Source organism: Triticum urartu, chromosome 2 (assembly GCF_003073215.2).
Source record: "Triticum urartu cultivar G1812 chromosome 2, Tu2.1, whole genome shotgun sequence".
Lineage (NCBI taxonomy): Eukaryota > Viridiplantae > Streptophyta > Magnoliopsida > Poales > Poaceae > Triticum > Triticum urartu.
In genome coordinates, this window is record NC_053023.1 from 373,303,287 (window position 1) to 373,317,548 (window position 14,262).

Here is a 14,262-nt window from a genome sequence, read left to right on the forward strand (position 1 = left end):
CAAGCTTAGACTTCGCTTGTCCTCAAGCAAAAAGCCGATAACAATAAATATGTCCTCATGTTTAGAGGTAGAGGCGTCGATAAAGATAAAATACGGACATGAAGGCATCATGATTATTCTCATACAGCAACATATATAGATTTTGTCATATGATTACTTATGTTCAAGTGATGATCTATTCACAATGCAAAAGTATAAATCATAAACCTTATTGAGCTCCGACAAACTATAATCTCAGTCATTGAAGCAATTGCAATTTATCATAACATCGGAAAGAGTCCATGTCAGAGCTAAAAAGCAAGTCCACATACTCAACTATCATTTAGTCCTCCATAATTGCTAACACTCATGCAATACTTGTGGTTACGGAGTTTCAATCGGACACAGAGAAAGATAGGGGCTTATAGTTTTGCCCCACAACCTTTTACCTCAAGGGTAATGTCAAAAATAATGGTTCATGCTCCCCTACATCCAATTAGATATATATATCATGTTCTTTCCAACATGCTGAGCTTGCCAAAGGATAAAATGAAAAAGAAAAGGTGTAGATCACCATGACTCTTGCATAAGGTAGAAGATAATAATAAAAGATAGGCCCTTCGCAGAGGGAAGCAGAGGTTGCCATGCGCTTTTATGGTTGGATGCATAAAATCTCAATGCGGAAGAACGCCACTTTATATTTCCCCTTGTGATATGAACCTTTATTATGCGGTCCGTCGCTTTTATTACTTCCACATCACAAGATCGTATAAAGCTTATTTCTCCCACACCAATCAATCATACATGTTTAGAGCAATTTTTATTGCTTTGCACCGATGACAACTTACTTGAAGGATCTTACTCAATCCATAGGTAGATATGGTGGAGTCTCATGGCAAAACTGGTTTAGGGATTCTGGAAGCACAAGTAGTATTTCTACTTAGTGCTGAGAATTTGGCTAGCATGAGGGGGAAAGGCAAGCTCAACAAGTTAGAGGATCCATGACAACATACTTTATCTCAGATATAAGAAAGACACAACTCATTACGTTGTCTTCCTTGTCCAACATCAACTCTTTAGCATGTCATATTTTAATGAGTGCTCCCAATCATAAAAGATGTCAATGATAATATATCTATATGTGAAAACCTCTCTTTCCTTATTACTCCCTATTAATTGCAACAATGACCAAAGCTATGTCTGCCAACTCCCAACAACTTTTAATCATCATACTCTTTCTATGTGAAGTCATTACTCTCAATAAGATCAATATGAACTCTTTGTTTTTTTATTCTTTTTCTCTTTTCTTTTATTCACCCAAGATCATGGAAAAATAATCAAGCCCTTAACTCAACACTAATCTTTATTATATATAGCTCACGGACTCGATTACAAAGAGAGGTCATAAAGCAAAACTCAAAACTAGATCATGCCATAAACTTTATTCTACTAGATCAAGATACTACTAATAGGATCAAACTAAGAAAAAAACGGTAAAGATAGGAGTTGTGATTGTGATACGATACCGGGGCACCTCCCCCAAGCTTGGAAGTTGCCAAGGGGAGTGCCCATACCCATGTGATTATATCTCCTTTGTCGGTGAAGAAGGTGGTGGCGATGTTGGCTTAGTTGATGGCTTAGGCTTCTCCCTTAATTTGCGCTTGAGGACGGCATTTTGATCCCTCAGATCATCAATCTCCCACTCCAGGGTTAATATCTTTTTGCATAGGTCCTACTTATTTTCCTGCAAGAGACGAAAAGGGATAAACTCGAACTTGGGTTTCTTTACCCTATCAGGGAGACTTGACTTTTTGAACTCCACGTGCATGTCCCCAGGTTGAGGTAATGGTGCTTCATCTTCATCTGAGCTCGTCTCCTCCTTCCCCTTGGGTTCATAGTCCTCTTCTTCCTCCGTGGTCCATCCATCGTGTTCCATGTCTCCATAGACCTTTGGATTTGCTAAGTAATCATCCACATAGCTTTCTCCTTCCGAATCCTGGGAAGACATGTTGATTTAATCTGCAACGGGACAGCTCGAAACAAAAACAGAGGATATTTGCGTGATACGGGAGTCAAAACCTTCGGGAAAATATATAATGAATTTTTACCGACCAAAATATGTAACGTGCAAGAAAACGGAGTCCGGAAGGCACACGAGGTGCTCACGAGGTAGGGGGGCGCGCCCACCACCCTCGTGGGGCCCTCGTGTCCTTCCCAGACTACTACTTATTTTTCTATTTTTCTAAATATTCCAAAACGGAGAAATATTGCCTTAAAAATGTTTTGGAGTCGGTTTACTTACCGTACCACGTACCTATTCCTTTTCGGAGTCTGAAACGCTCTGGAAAGTGTCCCTTATGTATTCCTCCGGGGTTACGGTTTCAATAATATTGGTTTCAATATTTATGGGATTACCTGGGATATAATGTTTAATTCTTTGACCGTTTACCACCTTCGGATTTGTGCCCTCAAAGTTGTTGATTTTTATGGCACCGGAACGACAGACCTCTTCGATAACATAGGGGCCTTCCCATTTAGAGAGAAGTTTTCCTGCAAAAAATCTTAAACGAGAGTTGTATAGTAATACATAATCACCTACATTAAACTCACGCTTTTGTATCCTTTTGTCATGCCATCTTTTAACTTTTTCTTTAAACAACTTGGCATTTTCATAAGCTTGGGTTCTCCATTCATCAAGTGAGCTAATATCAAATAACCTCTTCTCACCGGCAAGTTTAAAATCATAGTTGAGCTCCTTAATAGCCCAATATGCCTTATGTTCTAGTTCGAGAGGTAAGTGACATGCTTTTCCATAAACCATTTTATACAGAGACATACCCATAGGATTTTTGTATGCAGTTCTATAAGCCCATAATGCATCATCAAGTTTCTTGGACCAATTCTTTCTAGACCTATTAACAATCTTTTGCAAAATTAATTTGAGCTCTCTATTGCTCAACTCTACTTGACCACTAGACTGAGGGTGATAAGGAGATGCAATTCTATGATTAACATCATACTTAGCAAGCATTTTACGGAAAGCACCATGAATAAAGTGTGAACCACCATCAGTCATTAAATATCTAGGGACTCCAAACCTCGGGAAAATAACTTCCTTAAGCATTTTAATAGAAGTGTTATGATCAGCACTACTAGTTGGAATAGCTTCTACCCACTTAGTAACGTAATCAACAGCAACCAAAATATGTGTGTATCCATTAGAGGCAGGAAAAGGTCCCATATATTCAAAGCCCCAAACATCAAATGGTTCAATGATGAGTGAATAATTCATAGGCATTTCTTGACGTCTACTAATATTACCAATTCTTTGACATTCATCACAAGACAAGACAAACTTACGGGCATCCTTAAAGAGAGTAGGCCAATAAAAACCAGATTGCGATACCTTATGTGCAGTTCTATCTCCAGCGTGGTGTCCTCCATAAGACTCGGAATGACACTTGCGTAGGATCTGTTCCTGTTCATGCTCAGGTACACAACGTCTAATAACACCATCTACTCCTTCTTTATAAAGATGTGGGTCATCCCAAAAGTAATGTCTCAAGTCGTAGAAAAACTTTTTCTTTTGCTGGTATGTGAAGCTAGGTGGTATAAACTTAGCAACAATATAATTAGCATAATCAGCATACCATGGAGTACTATGAGAAGTACTTATAACATTTAATTGTTCATCAGGAAAGCTATCATTAATAGGTAGTGGGTCATCAAGAATATTTTCTAACCTAGACAAGTTGTCTGCAACGGGGTTCTCAGCTCCCTTTCTATCAACAATATGCAAATCAAATTCTTGTAGCAAGAGAACCCATCTAATAAGTCTAGGTTTAGCATCTTTCTTTTCCATAAGATATTTAATAGCAGCATGATCAGTGTGAATAGTTACTTTAGAATCAACAATATAAGATCCGAACTTATCACAAGCAAATACAACTGCTAAAAGCTCTTTTTCAGTAGTAGCATAATTTCTTTGAGCATTGTCTAGAGTCTTACTAGCATAATGAACAACATTTAATTTCTTATCAACTCTTTGCCCTAGAACAACACCTACAGCATAATCACTAGCATCACACATAATTTCAAAGGGTAAATTCCAATCAGGTGGCTGAACAACAGGTGCAGAGACTAATGCTTTCTTAAGTATTTCAAATGCTTATACACAATCATCATCAAAGACAAATGGTATATCTTTTTGCAATAAATTAGTCAGAGGCCGGGAAATTTTTGAGAAGTCCTTAATGAACCTCCTATAAAATCCAGCATGACCAAGGAAACTTCTTATACCTTTGATGTCCTTGGGACATGGCATCCTTTCAATAGCATCAAACTTGGCTTTATCAACTTCAATACCTCTTTCAGAAACTTTGTGCCCCAAGACAATACCTTCATTAACCATAAGGTGGCACTTTTTCCAATTCAAGACAAGATTAGTTTCTTCACATCTCTGCAAAACTCGATCAAGATTGCTCAAGCAATCATCAAAAGAGGAACCATAGACGGAAAAGTCGTCCATGAAAACCTCACAAATCTTTTCACAAAAGTCAGAGAATATAGCCATCATGCATCTTTGAAAGGTAGCAGGTGCATTACATAAACCAAAAGGCATATGTCTATAAGTAAAAGTACCAAAAGGGCATGTAAAAGTAGTCTTTGATTGATCTCTAGCCGACACAGGTATTTGAGAGAAACCAGAATAACCGTCTAGAAAGCAATAGTGTGTATGTTTGCATAATCTTTCTAGCATTTGATCAATAAAAGGTAAGGGGTAATGATCTTTCTTAGTAGCTTTATTTAATTTGCGGAAATCAATTACCATCCTATAACCTGTGATAATTCTTTGTGGAATCAATTCATCTTTATCATTAGGAACAACAGTAATACCTCCCTTCTTAGGGACACAATGAACAGGACTTACCCACTCACTATCAGCAACGGGATAGATTATACCTGCCTCCAGAAGCTTTAGTATTTCTTTTCTTACCACTTCTTTCATCTTAGGATTTAGACGTCGTTGAGGATCACGAACTGGTTTGGCATCTGCTTCCAAATTTATTTTATGTTGACATAGAGTGGGACTAATGCCCTTAAGATCATCAATAGTATATCCAATAGCAACACGATGCTTCTTCAGAGTTTTCAATAATCTTTCTTCTTCATGCTCTGAAAGGTTAGCACTAATAATAACAGGATATATCTTCTTTTCATCAAGATAAGCATATTCAAGATTATCAGGCAAGGGTTTAAGTTCAAACACGGGATCACCCTTGGGTGGAGGAGGATCCCCTAAAATTTTGACAGGAAAATTGTGTTGCAGAATAGGTTCCTGTTTAAAGAATACTTCATCTATTTCCCTTCTTTCATTCATGAGCATATCATTTTCATGGTCTAGCAAATAGTGTTCTAAAGGATCATTAGGAGGTACGGCAATAGAAGCAAGACCAATAATTTCATCCTTACTAGGTAATTCTTCCTCATGGTGTTGTTTACTAAATTTAGAGAAATTAAACTCATGAACCATATCATCCAAGCCAATAGTAACAACATTCTTTGTGCAATCTATGGTAGCATTGACAGTATTTAAGAAGGGTCTACCAAATATAATGGGACAAAAGCTATCTTGTGGGGAACCAAGAACAAGAAAATCAGCAGGATATTTAGTTTTCCCACACAAGACTTCAACATCTCTAACAATTCCAATTGGTGAAATAGTATCTCTATTGGCAAGTTTAATTGTGACATCAATACCTTCTAACTCAGCAGGTGCAATTTCATTCTTAATTTCTTCGTATAAGTCAATAGGTATTACACTAGCACTAGCACCCATATCACATAAGCCATGATAACGATGATCTCCTATTTTAACAGAAATAACAGGCACGCCTACCACAGGTCTATGTTTATCTTTATCACAAGGTTTAGCAATTCTAGCAGTTTCACCTTTGAACTGAATAACATGCCCATCAATATTATCAGACAAGAGATCTTTAACAATAGCAATATTAGGTTCTACTTTAACTTGCTCAGGAGGTGTATAAGTTCTAATATTGCTTTTACGAACAATAGTTGAAGCTTTAGCATGATCCTTTATTCTAACAGGGAAAGGTGGTTTCTCAATATAAGAAGTAGGAACAATAGGATCATTATAAGTGACAGTCTTTTCTTCAACTTTAATAGGTGCAGCTACTTTTACTTCTATGGGAGGATGATATTTAAACCACTTCTCCTTAGGGAGATCAACATAAGTAGCAAAAGATTCACAGAAAGAAGCTACTATCTCAGAGTCAAGTCCATATTTAGTGCTAAACTTACGGAAAATATCAATATCCATAAAAGATTTAACGCAATCAAACTTAGGTGTCATACATGACTCCTTACCTTCGTCGAGGTCCCAATCTTCAGAGTTGCGTTTAATTCTATCCAATAAATTCCATCTGAATTCAATAGTCTTCATCATAAAAGAGCCAGCACAAGAAGTATCGAGCATGGTGCGATTGTTATCAGAAAGCCGAGCGTATAAATTTTGAATAATCATTTCTCTTGAGAGCTCATGATTGGGGCATGAATATAACATTGATTTAAGCCTCCCCCAAGCTTGAGCGATGCTTTCTCCTTCGCGAGGCCAGAAATTATATATATAATTGCGATCACGATGAACAAGATGCATAGGGTAATACTTTTGATGAAATTCCAACTTCAATCTTTTATAGTCCCATGATCTCATATCATCACATAGCCTATACCATATCAATGCGTCTCCCTTCAAATATAAAGGGAAGACCTTCTTCTTAGCAACATCATCGGGTATACCTACAAGCTTAAATAGTCCACAAACTTCATCCACATATATTAAGTACTCATCAGGATGCTTTGTTCCATCTCCTATAAAAGGGTTAGCTAGCAGTTTTTCCATCATACCCGAAGGAAATTCAAAAGGAGTTTCATTTTCAATAGGTTCAGTAGGTTGAGGAGCAACTCTTTGCTCTACTGGACGGGGTGAAGATACCTCGAACAAGCCCCTCAGAGAATTACTTTCCATAGTAACAAGTGACAGTAAATTTCAGCACACTATATAAATTTTTCCTTACCAAAGGCGCTACACTCCCCGGCAACGGTGCCAGAAAAGAGTCTTGATGACCCACAAGTATAGGGGATCTATCGTAGTCCTTTCGATAAGTAAGAGTGCCGAACCCAACGAGGAGCAGAAGGAAATGATAAGTGGTTTTCAGCAAGGTATTCTCTGCAAGTACTGAAATAAGTGGTAACAGATAGTTTTGTGATAAGATAAATTGTAACGAGCAACAAGTAACAAAAGTAAATAAAGTGCAGCAAGGTGGCCCAATCCTTTTGTAGCAAAGGACAAGCCGGAACAAACTCTTATAATAGGAAAAGCGCTCCCGAGGACACATGGGAATATCGTCAAGCTAGTTTTCATCACGTTCATATGATTCGCGTTCGATACTTTGATAATTTGATATGTGGGTGGACCGGTGCTTGGGTGCTGTTCTTACTTAAACAAGCGTCCCACTTATGATTAACCTCTACTGCAAGCATCCGCAACTACAACAAAAGTATTAAGGTAAACCTAACCATAGCATGAAACATGTGGATCCAAATTAGCCCCTTATGAAGCAACACATAAACTAGGGTTTAAGCTTCTGTCACTCTAGCAACCCATCATCTACTTATTACTTCCCAATGCCTTCCTCTAGGCCCAAATAATGGTGAAGTGTTATGTAGTCAACGTTCACATAACACCACTAGAGGCTAGACAGCATACATCTTATCAAAATATCAAACGAATACCAAATTCACATGACTACTAATAGCAAGACTTCTTCCTTGTCCTCAGGAACAAACGTAATTACTCACAAAGCATATTCATGTTCATAATCAGAGGGGTAATAATATGCATATAGGATCTGAACATATGATCTTCCACCAAATAAACCAACTAGCATCAACTACAAGGAGTAATCAACACTACTAGCAACCTACTAGCACCAATCCCGGACTTTGAGACAAGAAATGGATACAAGAGATGAACTAGGGTTTGGATATGAGATGGTGCTAGTGAAGATGTTGATGGAGATTGCCCTCTCCTGATGAGAGGAGCGTTGGTGATGACGATGGTGATGATTTCCCCCTCCCGGAGGGAAGTATCCCTGACAGAACAGCTCTGCCGGAGCTCTAGATTGGTTCCGCCAAGGTTCCACCTCGTGGCGGCAGAGTCTCGTCCCGAAAAGTTCCTTCTGATTTTTTTCTCATCGAAAGACTTCATATAGGAGAAGATGGACGTCGGAGAGCCACCAAGGGGCCCATGAGGTAGGGGGGCGCACCCTAGGGGGGGGCGCCCCCCACCCTCGTGAGCAGGGTGTGGACCCCTGGCCTTCATCTTTGGCGAGGATTTTTCTTTATTTATTTTAAGATGTTCCATGGAGTTTCAGGACTTTTGGAGTTGCGCAGAATAGGTCTCTAATATTTGCTCCTTTTCCAGCCCAGAATTCCAGCTGCCGGCATTCTCCCTCCTTATGTAAACCTTGTAAAATAAGAGAGAATAGCCATAATTATTGTGACATAAAGTGAAATAACAGTCCATAATGCAATAAATATTGATATAAAAGCATGATGCAAAATGGACGTATAAGCCCGCACCTCCGCAAGGGATGCCATCATCAACAGTGGGCTGCCCAACGCCGGCGCCAACCCCATCCAGATCAGTGGCGTCGGCGACTGGACGCAGCTGCCCCGCTCCGAGCACGGCGTGAGCTCAGGGGCTCGTAGCTGTCGTCGCTCGTCTCCGGAGTCGCGAGGAGCTCAGGGGAGCCGCTGGATTCCCCAGCTCCTCCGCTACTGCCCGAGGAGCTACTGGAGGGCCGATGGGCGGGCCGGGTCCTCACCGGTTCGTTGCCCCTGCCGCTCTCCCTGGGGCAGCACTCCAGCCGGCGCCCTTCAGCATCGAAGACCTTGAAGAACATCAGGGAGGCGCCGTCGTATTCAAGATGAATTACGAGGGCACCTACCGTCCGGCAGACCCGGGCGATTTCTCCCCAGCCCCGGGTCATGAAGACCTTGCCCGGAGCAACGACTGTGACCTCCGTTCCGGTTGCAAGGGTACTGTAGTCGGCATGCTGCAGCCAGAGCTCCAGAGCCCCGCTCGGCAGCATCTCGAAGGCGAAGGAGGGAGGAAGGCAAATCCAAGAGCTCGGAGGCATGGCAGCGTGGAGCACGAGCTCGTGAGAGGAGCGCTCGGCATGGACTCCAGGAGGAACGACACGCACCACCGTGACTCACCGGCGTTGACGACGGCACCGTCGGTGTCGCTCGACGCCTTCTCCCCCAGGACCCACGACGCGGGAGTACAAGGGTAGCGGATACCTAGTCGGCGGACGCTCATACCAGGGCCTCGGTGCCTCCTGCTGAGCACCCTCATCTCGGTGGCAGAGGACCAGCCGCTTCTTCGGCGGAAGTGGGTCAGGACCCTCTCGGGGGGCCTTTCCCTTCTCTTCTGCAGAAAACCGGCGGATTGGTGCCATTGACGCAAGGAGAAGCAAGAACAAGGAAGAAGAAGGAAAGGAGCAGTAGCAAGGGATGGACTGAAGGGGCTCACACAGCCCCGTACTTATAGCCGGAGGGGGCCAACCACCGAGCACCACAATCGCAGGTAATCATGACCGGTTTCCCTGCATGCAGGGATTTGTCAAGTCGTGCGGTCACCGAGGCATCTTGGGGAAGCGCAGACGCCCGCGACCAATCAATCGTCACATGGCGCCCAAGGCCGCATGCTATTGGGGCCCGCGGCGCTCCGCGCTTGCCTCTTTGCTTCCCTGCTAGGCCAAGCCCGGGCGCGCCTTGGGCTCGGGGGCTACTGTCGGCGTTCTGGGAACGGGGGTCCCAAGACTTGCCTGCCTGCAGCCTGCGGCGTGCCCCAAGTGGGGGCCCAGCGCGGCCCATCTTCATCAGCTCAAGCTCAAGACCCTCGCGAGGGGCCAAGCATCGCGGGGCGGACAACAGGAAGCTTCCTTAGAGGCAGCCTCATCAGGCACGCTCGCGAGGAGGCAGAGAGATCAAGGCAAGGGTACCTCGCGAGGAGCTCGTGACGCAAGCCATGACGATCGACACCAGGCGGGTGGCAGGCGGGCGCTGGCCTGCGCAGTGTCCTTGTTTCCCCTTTGGTCAAAGGGGGCAAGCACAGGCCAAGGCATCGGGCAAAGGTTACCATTCCGGTGCAACGATACCAAGACCAACAGAGCGGCAGGACAGAGGTCACCGTGGAGCCCAAGACGGCGTCACCACCCGTGCTTTTGGTAGCCGAAGACCACCTTTGGTCAGGATAACTTGTACTAGATGTTCCCCTTCAAAATGGCCAATTGTTGGCGCCCTTCCCGCTCATTATTTGGGGAGAGGCCCAAGGCCTCTATAAATAGAGCTAGCCACTACAGAGTGGGGGAGAGAGAGAAAAGGGGAGGAGACATCGAGGGACGGTGAGACATCAAGACATCTAGAGAAAGAGAGTCATGGGGGGATCGACACACCTAGACATCTAGCGATCTGATAGAGCCCTAGCAGAGAGAGAGGGAGGTGACCGAACTCATCCAAGCAGTTCATCGCACCAGCTCAAGAACACCTCTCGCGAGGCTGTTCTTCCCTTGTACTATTCATCATCAGCCCCTGAGGCAATCCACCACACCACACACTGGAGTAGGGTATTACACCACAACGGTGGCCCGAACCAGTATAAACCTCGTGTCCCTTGTGTTGTTCGTTGTTTCCAGCTTAGATCACGCGAGGAGGTTGGACGTAGATCGGTAGGGGAGAGATCTCCACGCGCACCCAGTGTTCAAACCTCAAGGGTCTGCCGGAACCCAAAATCCGACAGCAGGGAACACGATGTTTTACCCAGGTTCGGGCCCTCTTGATGGAGGTAAAACCCTACGTCCTGCTTGATTTATTCTTGATGATATGAGTATTACAAGAGTTGATCTACCACGAGATCGGAGAGGCTAAACCCTAGAATCTAGCCTATGGTATGATTGTATGTTCTCCTACGGACTAAAACCCTCCGGTTTATATAGACACCAGATGGGGCTAGGGTTACACAAGGTCGGTTACAAAGGAGGAGATATACATATCCGTATTGCCTAGCTTGCCTTCCACGCCAAGTAGAGTCCCATCCGTACACGAGACGAAGTCTTCAATCTTGTATCTTCATACTCCAACAGTCCGACCAAAGGATATAATCCGGCTGTCCGGATACCCCCTAATCCAGGACTCCCTCAGTAGCCCCCGAACCAGGCTTCAATGACGATGAGTCCGGCGCACAGTATTGTCTTCGGCATTGCAAGGCGGGTTCTTCTCCATCTTTCGAACGTTTGTAAAGCAGTGTCCGGTCCCATAAATGTTTGGACCTCTTGGCTTCTGTGCCCAATAAGGGCTTTCTCCCACGTGTCGAATGAATACGAGGTGCCAGGGCATTTTTACATTCGCCCCCTAGCTAGATAAATAAACTGTCTATTAAAGGGATGGGGATCCTTAGATCCGATCCACACCATCCTCCCCCAGCGAGAGTCCATCAAAGCGTGTTCCAGAAAGATCCATTCCAGCATGGCTGACCTCCGCAGCTCCTCCTCCTGCCCCGAAGCCCTAAGCCTGGTGATTGGGAGAGGTGTTCAGTCCCACACAGTCGTCTAGTCGAACTGCAGACTAAGGGATTTCTCCCTCCGGCGTACATGGTGCCCGTTCGAGCCGGGCTTGCCACCTATAATGGCGGGGAGCAAGCGGAGAGCTTTCCCTGTCCCTCTATGGGGGAACGGGTCTACCTTGTTCCCTATCTATTAAGGGGACTCGGATTTCTAATTCATCCGTTCCTCCGCGGGCTCGTGGAGTTCTACGGCCTCCAATTACACAATTTCACCCCCGCCTCCATCCTACATATCGCCGGCTATGTGGCTCTCTGCGAGTTGTTCCTAGGCTGCGAGGCTCACTTCGAGCTGTGGAAAAGGCTATTTTGCCTCGTCCCTCGCACACAAAGGGGGTCACTTTATCAAGTGGGCGGAGCCGAAATATGGTGCATCGCCCATACCGAATACCTGTCCGGCACTCAGAAGAAGTCATCCGAAGACTGGCCTTCAGAATGGTTTTATATGGAGGACGTTCCCCTTCCAGACCCTGTTCGGCGGGGTCTTCCTGAGTTCAACAATGCTCCTCTGAAGAAACGCCAAAGTTGGCACCCACGGAGCCCCTAGGCAGAAGACAATGGAGAAGTCCTCTATCTGATGAACCGAATTAAAGCACTGGCTCGATCAGGATTGACAGTAATCGAAGTTATGTCGATTTGCATAATGCAGGGAGTGCAACCACTTCAATATCGTGGGCACCCCTTGTGGTGTTATAACGGGGCGGAGGACACCACCCGCTGCGGGCGTAAGGGTCCGGACAATGCTACCGCTTTAGCGAAAATTCTGTCTGAATTGTTCAAGGGTGAGGAAGAGGAGTTCACCCGCATCAAGCCACGGGATGGATTCTCCATGTACAATCCTCCAAGCTGGGTAAGTTATATCTCCCTGCTCCCATTTTTCCCGCATTCTTTGTCGTAAGTATCCACCTTGCCACTTTGCGGCAGGAACTGCGAAAGCCATAAAGGAGGTCAGCAGCACTTCTCCACAACCAGAGGACCCTGACCGGGCCCTCGACTCCGGACTTGAAGAAGATTCGGTTATATTCGTGGAGCTGATAGACTGGTAGTTCTATCAGTTAAGCTGCGATGATGCCATTGTGGCCATTATGGCCGACTATCCCGGACTGCTCCCTGCATCGCACGTAAGAAAAACCAAAAATCCCAACTCCAAAACTAGGATCCCCTTTTAGACACTTCACCCACCATATACGCATGGTATTTTTACAGGGAAGGCATTTGGGATGCCCTGCCGAACCCGTAGCGACGCGCCAACAGGAGGCACCGAGGCCGGGTAGGCCAAAAAGGAAGGCGGTCAGGACGGAGATGCCGGCGCAAAGGTATGACAAACCCCGCTCCGTGGTTGTCGTCTTTCTCGAAATATAACGACGCCCGTGTTTCTTTAACAGAAAAAACGCTTGCCGGAATATGTCCGGCGATGTTACTAATCACGCTTCCACCAGCCGGGCGCCAGGACCCGACATAGAGGCGGAAGCCGATATGGGGCGGGCGCCGGATAATCCCCCTACAGAGGATGCAGATAGATTACCCGCTACAAACTCAGAGGTGGAAAGCGCCATGAATCATAGGCGCCGCCGGGCCGTACTCCGTGATGCTTGTTTCTCACCAGAGGCATTTGATGCCTTCAATTCTGGAGAGGCGTACCTCCGAGCTGCTCAAGATGGTCTAGCCAGAGCCACGGATCAGTATGTAAAGGATGTATGGGTGAGTAAATATGACGATTTATATGTATCAGTAGCCCCTGAGACTTGAAACAGTTAGCAGAACTGATTTAAGGATCATGTTTATTGTGCAGGTTCTTACAGAGAAGAATAGTAGGCTGTCACAGGAGCTAGAGGAATGCAAGACCCAACTGCGGGCTGCTGTGGCCGCATTGCAGGAACCGAAAAAGTCACCTGCTGGTAACATTTACTTTAAAGAATGATGGTTACCATATAATGTGCGGCATGGCTGCGGATCTAACAATAGATGTTGCAGATGAATCCAGAGGACCAGCATGTTATGCGACAGCTAGAGACTGGCAAACTCGTGCTGACTGAGGTTAGGCGGGAGAAAAACAATCTCCAAGACGCCAATATTAAGTTGAGCATGGAACTAAAAGACGTTCGGGGCCAGCTTGCAGACTCCGAGAGGGAGAATACGCGGCTTCGGCGCGGCATTTTCAGTAAGTGCTTGAACGAATACTTTTAAAGGAGTTCGGCGAAGAAGCCGACTAACAGCATTATGTCTGTAGGTATGCTGACGGGTCGTCCGGCGGAGGAAATGCCCGGGTCTGCGGGTGATCTTCTATCCGAGCTATCACATCTGCACGAACAAGTTCGGCAGGTGATGCAGGGTGTTGCCCAAGCCTTGTGACCATCTGTCTCCCTGCCAGAGGTCTTTGGAGAGCTTGCGGAGAAGCTCAAGGGAGCACGGCGGCGCTTCTAATTATGGAAGATATCGGCCTGCCGACAGGGTGCCAGAGAAGCCTGGGCCATGGTGAAGACACGGTATACCAAGGCAGACCCAAATCACATGGCCGAGGTCGGACCTGTGGGGCCCAATGGAAAAGAGATCCCCGTTAGCTTCGTTTATGG